Genomic DNA, 14,922 nt, shown 5'->3' with positions numbered 1-14,922 from the left:
CGCTGTAGTGTGTTCTGCAGCCACGTCTGGTTGTAGTCTGCTCAGCGTCCGTCACTGACTCATACATTGTGCATTTTTGTATTAGTGCTGCTCATTTTTCCTGATTTCTCCTATTAGTGTGGTTCCATCTGTATCCAGCTAGATTGCTTCCAAACACACTATACAGGAGTAGATAGAGAAGCTCTCTTTTGCCTTGCAGCGCTATTGCACAGTTCTCTGCACTGTCCACGGCTGTCTGCGAGGTCTCTGTGTATGAGTGCAGCTCACGCTGTAGTGTGTTCTGCAGTCACGTCCGGTTGTAGTCTGCTCAGCGTGCGTCACTGACTCATACATTGTGCTTTTTTGTATTAGTGCTGCTCATTTTTCCTGATTTCTCCTATTAGTGTGGTTCCATCTGTATCCAGCTAGATTGCTTCCAAACACACTATACAGGAGTAGATAGAGAAGCTTTCTTTTGCCTTGCAGCGCTAGTGCACAGTTCTCTGCACTGTTCACGGCTGTCTGCGAGGTCTCTGTGTGTGAGTGCAGCTCACGCTGTAGTGTGTTCTGCAGCCACGTCCGGTTGTAGTCCGCTCAGCGTGCGTCACTGCCTCATACATTGTCCTTTTTTGCATTAGTGCTGCTCATTTTTCCTGATTTCTCCTATTAGTATAGATTGCTTCCAAATACACTATATAGGAGTAGATAGAGGAGCCTTTCTGCAGCCTTGTGCCCTGCAGCTACAGCTAGATTAGTATTAGCCTATTTTTTGTAGCCTCATCTATTGCATTGTAGGTTACCTTCCTGCATTGTAATAGCTACAAAAAGTTTGTGATACTATCGGTTTTACATCTTTGGGCACATCCAGTGTCTTTTTGTGAAGAAAAAAAAAACCTAAATAAAGTTCACCAAACACTCCACTTTACAGTTGTGTAGGCCACATTAGCTCATATTAAAGTCTAGTCCACACTTTATAAAATGAGTGTTTCTTATACCTGTTAGTAGCTGTTCAGGAATAAGCACACTAAGCCCTTAGTACTTTTCTGCCTATCTTTATCAGTCTACCAAGATGAAGAAGGCAGGGAGTAAGACATGTGGTCATGATCGTGGGCGTGGAGTTTCTGCAGGGAGAGGACGTGGGGATTCTGTGCCTGCAGGGACAGGACATGGGGATTCTGTGTCTGCTGCGGGCACCAGTGAGTCAGCATCCCCCACTTTTACCAGGGAACAGTCCTTTATGCGCAGCTTTGTTCCCTGGTAGGAGCTCGCCATACCCCACCGTTGTCAGATGGATGGCAGCTAACGCATCGACTTCAATTAGTTCCAGATCCTCTCAGGTCCTGAGCACTGAAGAGCACCCATCTGTCTCTTCACCACCTGCCAAATTGCCCAGGCAGTCAGAGAGCCCTGGACAGGAGCCATCTCTACTTCTGTTCTCTGAATCTCTTGGCTTGGAAAGAGGGGACCAGCCAAGCAGAATTCTAGAATTTAAAGAAGAGGTAGTATGCAGTGATGCGCAACCGCTTTGTCTCTCTGAATCTGAAGAGGCGGGTGGGCCAGTGCCTATGGTCAGCACACCTCAGTACACATCTGATGAGGAGACTCAGGTGCCACTTTCTGGTGCATACTGTGCTCTCGAGACTATCTAGGAGAAGCAGTTGTTTGAAGAGGGTAGTGTAGATGATGAGGTCCTTGACCCATCATGGCGTGAGGTACAGGAAGGTGGTGGGAGCAGCTCTGAGGAAGAGATTCCCCGAACGGCCCAAAAAGGAGGGAGAGGGAGGGGGCAGACTTGGTTGCCTGTAGCATCCACTTCGGCACCCACTAGGAGCATGCCTCTTCCAAAACCCAAAACGGGCGCTCCCAAGACTTGCAGTGCCTGGTCCTTTTTTGACACAGTTGCAGATGACATTTTCTTTGTCAAATGCAAGCTGTGTAATCAGAAAGTGAAAAGAGGGAAAAGTGTCAGCAACCTCAACACCACAAATATGTGGAAATATGTGCGGACCAAGCACGTGGTGGAGTTACAAAGACACACTGAAGACCTACAGCGCCACCTACCACCTCTTCAGCTCATGTTGTAGCCTCTTCCTCCAGCTCACACACAGCTGGTTCAGCTTCCTCACAGTATCGCCATGGAAGAACCTCTGGCACTGTTGCACAGAGACACAGTGTCATTCCACCCACAGCACCACGTTCCCTGTCATCCTCACACTCCCAGGCCAGTCTACAGCTATCGTTAGCACAGGCATAGTAGAAAAGGCGCCCATACTCGGCAAACCACTCCCAAGCACAGCCTCTTAAAGTTGGCATTGCAAAACTACTGGCCCTTGAAATGCTATCATTCAGGCTGGTGGAGACTGACACATTCCGTAACTTGATGGCATTGGCAGTCCCACAATACAACGCAGGGGCGGACACAGACTGTAGTGGGCCCCTGTGCAAGAATTTTTTGCGGGCCCCCTCCTGCCCTTTATAGGGGGCATGAAGGGCCCCCCCCATGCATCTCTCATCCCCCCGTGCATCTCTGATTCCCCCCACTCCTAGTTAATTAATTGTATTTAAAAAAAATAAAACTTGTTATACTTACCCCCAGGGATGGCTCCAGGTTTTTGTGGGCCCTGGGCGACAGAGTTTCAGTGGGCCCCTTTAACACATACCATGATTCATGATGCACAGATACCACAGAGAAATATATATATATATAGTACAAGGCCAAGGATTTCACTTACTACATGACATGAGCGATATCTATTGTAAATTCTACATTAGCTCAGAAACCGGCGAATCCTCACAGCGCACAGTGCAGACCGGACAGTATAGTCTTTCATACAGTATTATGGGCACCATATAATGCTCCATACAGGATACTGACCCCCTTATAATGCTCCATACAGGATACTGGTCCCTATATAAAGCTCCATACAGGATACTGGCCCCCATATAACGCTCCATACAGAATACTGACCCCATAAAATGCTCCATACAGAATACTGACCCCCATATAACGCTCCATACAGAATACTGGCCCCCATATAACGCTCCATACAGAATACTGTCCCCACATAACGCTCCATACAGAATACTGACCGCCATATAACGCTCCATACAGAATATTGGCTCCCATATAACGCTCCATGCAGGCTGTTCCCCCCTTATAATGCCCCATTACACGAGCGATATCTATTGTAAATTCTACAATAGCTCAGAAACCGGCGAATCCTCACAGCGCACAGTGTAGACCGGACAGTATAGTCCTCTATACAGTATTTTGGCACCATATAATGCTCCATACAGGATACTGACCCCTTATAATGCTCCATACAGGATACTGGTCCCCATATAATGCTCCTTACAGGATACTGGTCCCCATATAATGCTCCATACAGGATACTGGTCCCCATATAACACTGCATACAGAATACTGGCCCCCATATAACGCTCAATACAGAATACTGTCCCCCATATAACGCTCCATACAGAATACTGACCCCCATATAACGCTCCATACAGAATATTGGCTCCCATATAACGCTCCATGCAGGCTGTTCCCCCTTATAATGCCCCATTACTAGAGATGAGCGTTGTTCTACTCGAACTGTTCGCCAATCTCAAATTCGAGCTGTTTTGGGCGATGTTCGAGCCGTTCGGCGAACACGAACGATTTGAGAAAAATTCGGCTGTTCGAGGTTATGTTCGATAACTGTTTGTGCACCAAAATCATAACTGGATTTTTTCTCAGTAATGATGAAAATTAATGTTAATACGCAGTTTGAGTGTACAGCGGGGTGGGGGGAGGGGCAGGGGATGGATCTCTGCAGGAATAATGAAGATCTCCATTTTTATTTCTCTTTCCCGCATTTGCAGTGGGGAGGTGCAGTCTGTCAGCCTATCAGCAGCGCACACACGGAGCGAACTGCTGTTTTTCACACAAGCAAGGGCATGTGTCATTGGCAGTGTATGTCACATGTCCTTGCCCTATAAGACCAAGCCATTTTCCCCGTCGCCACCATTTTCTCAATGCTGCAGCTGCGTGTTAGACGGCACCGCTGTTGCTGTGTGCGCTATACCTTGTTAATTTCAAGCCAATTTTCGCACAAATCTACAGATAGCTTGGGAGTAGGGAATAGTTGTGATTGCAGTCCTTTTAAGGACTAGGTTACAGCATTTCCTACGACTTTTATCAGGCAGGTCTGTGCTCTTAAATAGATAGATTGTGGGAGTAAATACTAATTGTAATTGCAGTCCTTTTCAGGACTAGGTTACGTCAGTTCCTATCAGTTTTTGCCAGGCAGGTCTGTGCCAGTGCTGTGCAAGTTTTTTTCACAGCATTTGGCTGAATCTAGCAAAGCTAATCCTTTTTGGCCTATTACAGAGTGTGTTAGTCAGTGGAGTAGCCTATCTGTGTTGCAAGCTACACCACCTGTGTATAGAATACCAATTTTTTTACTGCACCTAGTGAAGTAAAACCTTTTGGGCATAGCATCATTCTATTAGTCCATCTATACTGACCTCCATCAGGTTGCAAATTGAATATAATTTTTTTCTGCATCTAGCTCTGAAAAAATATTTGGGCTTCTAGCAGTGTGTGGGACTTGTTCTATTAGTCCATCTATACTGACCTCCATCAGGTTGCAAATTGAATAAAAAAAATTTCTGCATCTAGCTCTGAAAAAATATTTGGGCTTCTAGCGGTGTGTGGGACTTGGTCTATTAGTCCATCTATACTGACCTCCATCAGGTTGCAAATTAAAAATAATTTTTTTCTGCATCTAGCTCTGAAAAAATATTTGGGCTTCTAGCAGTGTGTGGGACTTGGTCTATTAGTCCATCTATACTGACCTCCATCAGGTTGCAAATTAAAAATAATTTTTTTCTTCATTTAGCTCTGAAAAAATATTTGGGCTTCTAGCAGTGTGTGGGACTTGTTCTATTAGTCCTTCTATACTGACCTCCAGCAGGTTGCAAATTGAATATAATTATTTTCTGCATCTAGCTCTGAAAAAATATTTGGGCTTCTAGCGGTGTGTGGGACTTGGTCTATTAGTCCATCTATACTGACCTCCATCAGGTTGCAAATTAAAAATAATTTTTTTCTGCATCTAGCTCTGAAAAAATATTTGGGCTTCTAGCAGTGTGTGGGACTTGGTCTATTAGTCCATCTATACTGACCTCCATCAGGTTGCAAATTAAAAATAATTTTTTTCTGCATCTAGCTCTGAAAAAATATTTGGGCTTCTAGCAGTGTGTGGGACTTGGTCTATTAGTCCATCTATACTGACCTCCATCAGGTTGCAAATTGAATAAAAAAAATTTCTGCATCTAGCTCTGAAAAAATATTTGGGCTTCTAGCGGTGTGTGGGACTTGGTCTATTAGTCCATCTATACTGACCTCCATCAGGTTGCAAATTAAAAATAATTTTTTTCTGCATCTAGCTCTGAAAAAATATTTGGGCTTCTAGCAGTGTGTGGGACTTGGTCTATTAGTCCATCTATACTGACCTCCATCAGGTTGCAAATTAAAAATAATTTTTTTCTGCATCTAGCTCTGAAAAAATATTTGGGCTTCTAGCAGTGTGTGGGACTTGGTCTATTAGTCCATCTATACTGACCTCCATCAGGTTGCAAATTAAAAATAATTTTTTTCTGCATCTAGCTCTGAAAAAATATTTGGGCTTCTAGCAGTGTGTGGGACTTGGTCTATTAGTCCACCTATACTGACCTCCATCAGGTTGCAAATTAAAAATAATTTTTTTCTTCATTTAGCTCTGAAAAAATATTTGGGCTTCTAGCAGTGTGTGGGACTTGTTCTATTAGTCCTTCTATACTGACCTCCAGCAGGTTGCAAATTGAATATAATTTTTTTCTGCATCTAGCTCTGAAAAAATATTTGGGCTTCTAGCGGTGTGTGGGACTTGGTCTATTAGTCCATCTATACTGACCTCCATCAGGTTGCAAATTAAAAATAATTTTTTTCTGCATCTAGCTCTGAAAAAATATTTGGGCTTCTAGCAGTGTGTGGGACTTGGTCTATTAGTCCATCTATACTGACCTCCATCAGGTTGCAAATTGAATAAAAAAATTTTCTGCATCTAGCTCTGAAAAAATATTTGGGCTTCTAGCGGTGTGTGGGACTTGGTCTATTAGTCCATCTATACTGACCTCCATCAGGTTGCAAATTAAAAATAATTTTTTCTGCATCTAACCCAGCCAATAGTTTTGGCCTAATACCACAGTTTGGCCACTCAGCTCTGCTCGGTTACCATCCATTGTTTTTTTGTGCAAACAACTCCAGAGTTGTGAATTAGTTAACCACCAAAATGAGTGGAAAAAGGCCTGCTGCTGGTGGAAAGGGGAATAGGCGTATTGGGAAGGGGAAAAAAGGTTGTGTCCGTGGGGTAGGTGCAGAAGAAAGACCATCTTCCAGCCAAACTAAAATGTCTACTTCTTTTAGCGGACAATGTGATAAGATCCCTTTCTTACGGCCACGCCAATCGCTACAAATTCCAGATGAGGCACAAAAACAGCAGGTGCTTCAACGGATATCAAGTGCTCCTTTAAGTGGGCTCTCCTCCACATCAACTTCAACATCACAAATACTCCAGTCCTCAAAGGTGTCACCCAAATCGCACTTGCTTCCTCACAGCTCCCAAATCTCCAGCTGCCCGTCTGAGTATGAGGTAGAACAGATGGTTGAGTCTGCAGAGCTGTTTACTCATACTATAGCCTGGGAATCAGAGGTCGACTCCAGCGCTTCTGTGAATCCAGACGAGGAAATGATCTGCACTGATGCCCAGAATCTTTATGAGTCGGATCCAGGACCAGACGCAGAAGGTTCTGACCATAATGTAGACCCTCATTCCCAAACTGTAACTCCTGTTGGTGGAGACAATGAGGAAGACGATGATAAGACTCAAATACCTGATTGGAGCGACAACTTTAGTTTTTTGTCAGGGCAGGAACAGGTTGGCTCTGAGGACGACGGGTGTGATAACGCACAGGGTGATGATGATGAGGTCGGAGATCCCACTTACTGTCAACCCACAGTCAGCCAAGAGATGAGGTCAGCAGAGGAGGTGGAGGAAGATGCTAGTGACGACGAGGTCAGGTTGCGCCTTCCTGGACAGAGACGTAGTACTGGAAGCACGTCAACAACTGCATCCTCAAACACAACTCTGCCTCTCACCACAAGTCGTGGTGGCTCTTCAGGTCGCATGGGTGCTAAGCCTTGCATAGCCTGGGCATTTTTTCAGATCGATAAAGATGACCCAACTCGTGTTATCTGTAACATTTGTCAGCAAAAGCTAAGTAGAGGCCAAAAAATACATAGTTTGAGTACTTCATGCATGAACCGGCACATGGACATGAAGCATAAGTTGCAGTCGGAAGCTCACTGTGCTACAATGCGGCCTAGCCGGCCGGGCCAACCACCGTCTGCCATATCTTGTGCATCCACGGCCTCTTCATCCTCTGTGACTGGGGGGACAGCAGTCACACCTGTTTTGGGGCGCAGACCTGCCACCTCTTTACCCGCAACAGCCAGCGTGATTGGCAGGTCATCATTTTCTTTGGAGGTGGTAACACCAGCTGGTCTTGAGCGCTGTCCGACATCGATAGCACCACCTTTGGATCAAGGCAACCTAACATGTCCGACTGCATCTTCCTCACAGACCGGCAGTTTGCCGGGGACACCCTTATCAACCCCGTCTAAGCACAATAGCCAGCCCTCGGTCCCTCAGATGTGGACAAGTAAAAGACCATTTCCTCCTAGCCATGAGAAAGCTAAGAGGTTGAATTTCACCATCTGCAAGCTCTTGGCTACAGAAATGCTGCCTTTCCGCCTAGTGGACACAGAGGATTTTCGAGACCTTATGTCCGTCGCAGTGCCCCAGTACCAGATGCCCAGTCGGCACTACTTCTCAAAGAAAGGTGTGCCTGCGCTCCACCAGCATGTCGCACACAACATCACCGCTTCTTTGAGAAACTCTGTGTGTGACAGGGTGCATTTCACCACACACACTTGGATGAGTAGGCATGGACAGGGGCGTTACATGTCGCTGACTGGGCACTGGGTAACTATGGTGACAGCAGGACAAGGGGCTGCTGTCCAAGTCTTGCCGTCCCCACGAGTTGTGCGTCAATCCTCTTTATGTCAAAGTTCCTCCACTGCTTCTGCCTCCTCAACCTCCTCTCGGTCTTCCACCTGCACCCAAAGCCTGTCTGGTCATGCCACAAGCTTTCTAACTGCGCAGAAGGGATCCTGCACACCTCCTTACTATGCTGGCAGTAGGGCTCAACGTCATCAGGCGGTTTTTACATTGAAATGTCTGGGAAATGTGAGTCACACAGCTGAGGAGTTGTGGTCAACTCTGGAGAACCAATTTCATGAATGGTTGTCTCCACTGGACCTGAAACCAGGGAAGGCCGTGTGCGACAATGCTGCAAACCTGGGTGCGGCCCTTCGCCGGGGCAATGTCGCACACGTGCCTTGTATGGCTCACGTGTTGAACCTGGTTGTCCAGCAATTTTTAGCCCACTATCCCAGACTAGATGGCCTTCTGCAGAGGGCACGGTCGCTGTGTGCTCACTTCCGCCGTTCGCATCCCGCAGCTCAGCGCCTTACATCTCTACAGAAGTCGTTGGGCCTGCCACTTCACCGGCTAAAATGCGATGTGCCTACCCGGTGGAATTCAACTCTGCACATGTTGCAGCGACTGTGGCAGCACCGACAAGCCCTGGTGCAATACGTTCTGACGTATAGCCTGGGCCAACGAGATTCAGAGGTGGGGAAAATCACGCTGGAGGAGTGGTCTCAGATCAGGGACCTATGCACCCTTCTGCACAGTTTTGAAATGGCGACGAAGATGTTTAGTGCTGACGATGCCATTATCAGCATGACTATGTAGCACCCTGAGGATTCGGCTGCTACAGGAGTATTGCACCTCAACCCAGAGGTGTGATATTCCACTCCCGGGTAAGGATGGAGTGTGGAACTGAGCTCAGATAGACTGCATGCACTACATACATCCCATTTCAGAGGAGCAGGCCGACGGTACTCCCACTTAGAAATGTGCAGGTACAACCGAGCCTGTTCCTGGCTGGAGTGGGAGGGGGGTGGTACATCCCATGTAGTGTAGGGGCAGATAGGGGGAGCAGTCTGGGTAGTGATAGGAGCTCATTGGGTGCTGGTCACCTGAGCTCACACATAGAGGGTGTATATAAGGTGGGCACCAACTAGAATCAGGGTCAGATGCAGAGAACAAGTCAGGCGCAGACAGCAAGACAGCTGCAGAGGAGTAGACAGCAAGACAGCTGCAGAGGAGCAGACAGCAAGCAGAGAGGAAGTCAGCCTGCAGCAAGAGAGAGACCCTGAGTGAGAGAGGAGCAAAGAAGGAGTACCCAGAGGGGAAAACAGAAGGGACCCAAGAACCCAAATTAGAGCACCGGGTGAGGAGTCAGCAAAAGGGTACCGGAACCCAAGCTGGTGGGGGCAAAAACAATCCCTAGCCAGAGACCGGAGATCGTGGGCAGCGTTTGCCACGGTCACCCACCACATTCACCCCGAAGGCACACCACGTGAAGGGTCAGGGAACCCAGGGCCAAGGGTGTCCCAACAGAAGGCCCGAGGGAGCTGGACCTAGGTGAATCACTGGTGGGGACGGCTGAAGAAAGGACAGAGGGAGAGCTCAGGGCCACGCTCCGGACTTGTTTGGGGGTTGGCTGGATCCAGGACCTGGTGGACGCAGCACGGCTCGGGTGGTCACTAGCAGCTGGAGTGACCAGTACAACATCTGCAGTAAGTAAACACCCTTAACTGCACAACCCGAGTCTGTCTTCATTGCCGGCTGCACCGCACCACCGCAACCCCCATCCTCTGCGCCTGTCCCCTCTGAGGCCATACCCCTCCCGTTGGGGGTTATCCCACCAAGCTGCGCATCCACCATCAGCCTCAGCGGACCCTGCTGCAGCGGCGGCCACAGTGACCGCATCACAACGGGTGGCGTAGTCGACACAAAAGAACTTTAGCAACATCTATAGAACTGCCACATCACACTGAGCTTGACGCCCTGGGCACGGGACCGGGTCACAGCCGCTCGGAGACTACAACCCCCCATCTGATCCGGTGCCGGGTATTCCCCTCAAAAAGGAATATGTCCCAGGGGGCGCGTCAACTATTCCGGTGATTTACATGCTGGAGCACATGTTAAACAGAATTCGGAGTCAGGTGGTGGCACAAGAGGAGGTGGAGGAAGTAGAGGAGGAGGAGTTGTATGCGGAAGGGCTAACATCTGCAAGGTCCAGACGGTCGGCAGCACCAAGGCGGCAGGCATGTGAGGGTGGGGGAGATGATTTTACCAGGGCGCATGGTAGCAGCCAAACTAGTGAGGAAGGTGCAGGAGCCCAGGAAGAAGTGGAGGACGAACTGATGGAAGACTCATCAGATGAGGGAGACCTTGATCACATTTCTGTTGTGCGAGGTTGGGGGGAGAGGACAGAGGAAGGAAGCATGATTGTTACCTCGCCACCAACACAACAGGGACTTGGTGCTCCTGGATGCGCAACACACATGAGTGCCTTCTTGCTGCACTACCTGCAACATGACCCTCGAATTGTGAGAATTAGAAATAATCCTGACTACTGGGTTGCCACACTGTTAGATCCCCGGTACAAAAGTAAATTTGCAGAAATTATTCCTGCCATAGAAAGGGATGCACGCATGCAGGAGTATCAGCAGAGACTGTTGCAGAATCTTACATGTGCTTTTCCACAAAATACCAGTGGTGCACGTAGTGAATCTCACAGTTCCAACTTGCCAACCGTGGGACCGTCAAGTGTTCAGCACTCAAACCGTAACAGAACCACAGTATCTGCTGGTAACATCAATTTTGCGGAATCATTTCACCAATTTTTTAGCCCATCCTTTGCAAGGCCACAGGAGACAAGAAGTCTGACACATAGTCAACGCCTAGAGACGATGGTACAGGAGTATCTCCAAGTAAACATTGAAGCCACGACTGTGTCACTGGACCCTTGCTTTTTTTGGGCTTCCAATCTGGATAAATGGCCGGAGCTAGCCACTTACGCCTTGGAGATCTTGTCATGCCCCGCAGCCAGCGTTCTGTCTGAACGTGTGTTCAGCGCTGCTGGTGGTGTGCTGACAGATAAGCGCACGCGGCTCTCCACTGATAATGTAGACAGACTCACGTTCATAAAGATGAACAAATCATGGATCCGAAACGACTTTTCTACCCCTGTGTCATCCTGGGGAGAGTAAAAGCTTGATGATTGGTTAAAATCACCCTACCAACCGTTTTAAGCTTTCAAATTACTAATCATGTTTATCTGTATCTTGACTGGAAAATAATTTGGGCTTTGTAGCAGTGTGCAGCACTGATCCTATTAGGCCATCTATAATAAGCTTCACCAGATTTAAAATTAAAAATAATTTTTAGCTGCATCTAGCCCGGAAAATAATTTTGGGGCTCCGAGATGCGCAAGACACATAAGTGCCTTCTTGCTGCACTACCTGCAGCATGACCCTCATATTGTCAGAATTCGAAGTAATCATGACTACTGGGTTGCCACACTCTTAGATCCCCCAAACTTTTCGATCAACCTTTTCATTTTAATAAAGACCAAAAAAATGGTCATTTTTGAAATTATAAGCATTAGCAGGTTGTTAGAAACTGAAATCAAACAGTTTTCAACTCAAAACTTTATTCTAGGTGATGTTACATTTTCACATAGGACCCCTTGTTCGAAAGGAGCTTCTGAACTCTCTCGTCCATTGAATTTGTCAGGTTTTGGATGGTTTCTGCTTCAATTGTTTTGCATGAGGACAGAATACCCTCCCAGAGCTGTTGCTTAGATGTGAACTGCCTCCCGCCATCATAGACACTCCTTTTAATGATGCTCCAAAGGTTCTGAATGGGGTAGAGGTCAGGGGAGCATGGGGGTCACACCATAAGTTTGTCCCCTTTTATGCCCATATCAGCCAGAGATGCAGATGTTTTATGTGCAGCATGAGATGGTGCATTATCATGCAGAAAAATGATCTTGCTGTGAAATACACGGTTCTTCTTCTTGAACCATGGCAGGAAGTGCTGTTTGAGAAAATCCACATACATTATGGAGTTCATCTTTAGCGCCTTCAGGGATCCTAAAGGGGCCGACAATCTCTCTCCCCATGATTCCAGCCCAAAACATTACTCCACCTCCTCCTTGTTGGCGCTGTAGCCGTGTTTGCGTGGGGTGTCCATCAACCAGCCATCCTCCACTCCATTCATCTGGACCATCGAGCGCTGCACGGCACTCATCCGTGAACAAAACAGTTTTGAAATCAGTCTTCATGTAATGTTTGGCCCACTGGAGCCGTTTCTGCTTGTGTGAAGTGGATAGAGGAGGTCGACAGGATGGCGTATGCACAGCTGCAAACCTCTGAAGGACCCTGCATCTTGTTGTTCGGGGGACGTTGGAGGCACAAGCAGCTTCAAAAACTTGTCTGCTGCTATGACAAGGCTTTTTTGCCGCTGCTCTTTCAACCTGACGTAATTGCCTGTAGGAAAGAGTCCTCAATTTGCCCTTATCAGCACGCACACGTGTGTACTGTGAATCAGCTACATACTTCTTGATTGCCAAGACACTTCATCCTGATCATCGCACAATGTTGATTGTAGTCATGCCTTGACCTAAACACTCCACAATTTGTTGCTTCTCAGCAGCCGACACATCCTTTTTCTTTCCCATTTTGGCAGAAAATGTAGGCTGCTTAATAATGTGAGAGAGCCTTCTTAAGTAGTCTTGCCTTTCATTGGACACACCTGCCAAACTAATTAGCACAGGTGTCTGCAATTGCTTACAGTGATATAAAGAGCCCTGACACACATCACCATCAATGAGTTTAACTGACAAACAAACAAATTCTTCCCTTATCACTCCTAAACACTTTTTGCATAATAATTTGGAACGCGGTGTACATGTGCTTTTCCACAAAACACCAGTGGTTCATGTAGTGAATCTTACAGTTCTAACTTGCCAACCGTGGTCTGTATGGAATTGTTCAATAAAGGGCCCAAAATTAAGATAACATAGATGGGAGAGGTCTCTATGAATAGGAATTCCTAAGTATTTGATACCCTGTGAGGGCCAAGCAAAGGGAAAGTTGGACTGGATGGAATCCTATATGGATTTAGGGAGGGAGACATCGAGGGCCTCAGACTTCGCTGCATTGATTTTAAAATTTTACCATGTAACAAAGTGATCTATTTCAGCCATAACAGCAGGGATGGATATATGTGATTGAGTGATATATACTAGGACATCATCAGCAAATAGAGAGCACTTGTACTCGGTGCCTCCCACCTCAATCCACCTAATATTGGGGTTATGGCGAATTGATGAGAGCAGGTGCTCCGTCACTAGGATGTATAAGAGAGGGGACAGAGGACATCCCTGCCTTGTCCCATTGGTGATTGTGAAAGGTGATGAAAATGTTCTGACGCACCCCCTGGGCCTTGGGACACCCGGAGCCGGACCCTTTTTGGTGGATGCTGGTGGTTGTAGTCTTCGTGGCGGCGATCCGGTTCCGTGGCTCAGGGCGGTCAAACCAGTGGCGGAACTATTTATGTGGTTTTGATGTTTAAATGTCCGACTACGCCACCCGTGGATTGCGGTCAGAGTGAACCGCCGCTACAGGGCAGACCGCTAAGGCTGGTGTTGTGGGTGCAGCAGAGCGTAGCATAACTCCCCACGGGAGGAGTATAGCCTCAGGGCAGTGTATGCGGAGGATGGGGGTGATGGTGCAGGGCAGCAGCAGTAACGACACGGAGTCAGTGATGCAGTTCAGGGCCTTTACTCACAGTTCTTATTATCCAGACCACGTCTGCAGGTAACGGCTGCCCACGTCGTACTGTGCTCACCAGGTGAGGGGCTCAGACAACTCCCAGATAACTTTGGAGCGCTTCACAGGACCCCCTTTGTGTGTCCTTTGTCTGGCCTTTCTTACCAACACTTCGGTCCGGCTGCCTCAGGCCTCCTCTTGGTAAACTTGGCGCCAGTTTCCCTGACCCTATGTGGTGCCTTCCTAGCGGGTGGAGCAAGGGGCTGCGCCACATAAAATGTCAGAGCCTCCGGTTTCTAGCTGAGGGTCGTTTCCTGCCTCCACTAGTTCGGGGACCGGTCTCCCCCTTTGGCCTGACCCCTCCACGCAGGTGGATTCGGGCGTGCGGTGGCGACTCGCCCGTCCGCACCCCTGGGATCCCTTCATTCCTCGTTCCTGGAGCCTTCTCCGCTCCTCTTCCTTCCTTCTCCCTCTTGCAGGCCTGGGCCTCTGTTACTAGGCCCGCCTCCGGAGCAGAGCTCATGCAGAGCCCCTGCTCCCTGCCACTTCTGCTCAGACTTCTCTGCACTGAACTAAGATGGTGCCCACCTTTTATACTCCCTTCTCAATGCACCCAGGAACTGCTTCCTCCCTGCTCCTGCACTGCAGGGTTCCCCTTCCTCAGTGTTCCCTCCCCCCACTCCAGCCAGGGACAGGGACTGTCGTGCCCATCTCAGGGGCATATTGGTCGCCCTGCCCCACGGCAATGTGGTGTAATGCATGCAGGTGTCGGGTCCTGATCCACACTCCATCCTTATCTGAGAGTGAGATATCACACCTCTGGGTGAGGTGCAATACGTCTGTAGCAACCGAGCCCTCGGTGCTACAGTTCCATTTATCTTCAGCCTAGGTGACGTATTGTGATACAGGGCCGTGATTTTGGCTATAAAAGGGTCCTCTAGACCCCTACCCCAAGCTTCTTAAGAGAATCATATATGGCGTGCCAGGAGACTCTATGGAATGCTTTCTCAGCATCCAACGAGAGTATCTACTTACAAATTTTTAACTGCATCTAGCCCAGGAAATACTTTGTGCCTAGTAGCAGTGTCTGCTAGTCAGCGGAT

Source organism: Phyllobates terribilis, unplaced genomic scaffold (assembly GCF_046119375.1).
Source record: "Phyllobates terribilis strain yellow unplaced genomic scaffold, ASM4611937v1 Scaffold_3__8_contigs__length_932513732, whole genome shotgun sequence".
Classification (NCBI taxonomy): Eukaryota; Metazoa; Chordata; class Amphibia; order Anura; family Dendrobatidae; genus Phyllobates; species Phyllobates terribilis.
Note: the sequence above shows the minus strand (reverse complement) of the source record.